Source organism: Hippocampus comes, unplaced genomic scaffold, assembly GCF_001891065.2.
Source record: "Hippocampus comes isolate QL1 unplaced genomic scaffold, H_comes_QL1_v1.1 scaffold31, whole genome shotgun sequence".
NCBI lineage: Eukaryota > Metazoa > Chordata > Actinopteri > Syngnathiformes > Syngnathidae > Hippocampus > Hippocampus comes.
The window spans coordinates 148855-149358 of NW_017806069.1; the positions used below are offsets into that span (position 1 = coordinate 148855).

At 42.5% G+C, this 504-nt stretch overlaps 1 non-coding gene across 1 annotated transcript; it reads right to left on the minus strand.

The window, feature by feature from the left end:
• On the minus strand, positions 1-94 carry trnai-uau (transfer RNA isoleucine (anticodon UAU)). The gene is made up of 2 exons: positions 57-94; positions 1-36 (listed from the first exon to the last, which is right to left on the minus strand). It is a non-coding gene; the product is annotated as a tRNA-Ile (tRNA).
• Between the last annotated feature and the right edge of the window lie 410 nt (positions 95-504).

Consider the following 504-nt stretch of genomic DNA (forward strand, 5'->3'; position numbering starts at 1 on the left):
TGCTCCAGGTGAGGCTCGAACTCACAACCTCGGCATTGCTTTGCTGAATACTGTCATATAAGTACCGCGCGCTAACCGATTGCGCCACTGGAGCTTCGGAAAAACGCCCCATAAAGACGCCTTAAGAAGAAGGCTATGAATTGGGTCGGGAGTGCATTTCTTATTGACAAAAGTGCACTTGAACTCTATGAGGCTTTCTCGTGGTCAGGAAAAACACGTCTCGGGTTGCAGTCATGTTGTGTTTAAATGCCCCACCTGAAATAGGAATTACTAGATTCTTGTCTGTAGAGCACTGTCTTCTTCGGTAAAACATGAATTGTATTGTGTTTACATACACTCTAGCCGAAATAAAACAGGTTGTCTGTTGTCCATAGCATTATTTGAAGACAATTTCACCTCCGAAACTTGTTAAAAATGTAAAAACTAAACGATGCTCGAGTAGCACCCGACCATCTAAACGCAACCGTTTGTGATGCATTAGATAACACCATATGAAATAGGAAA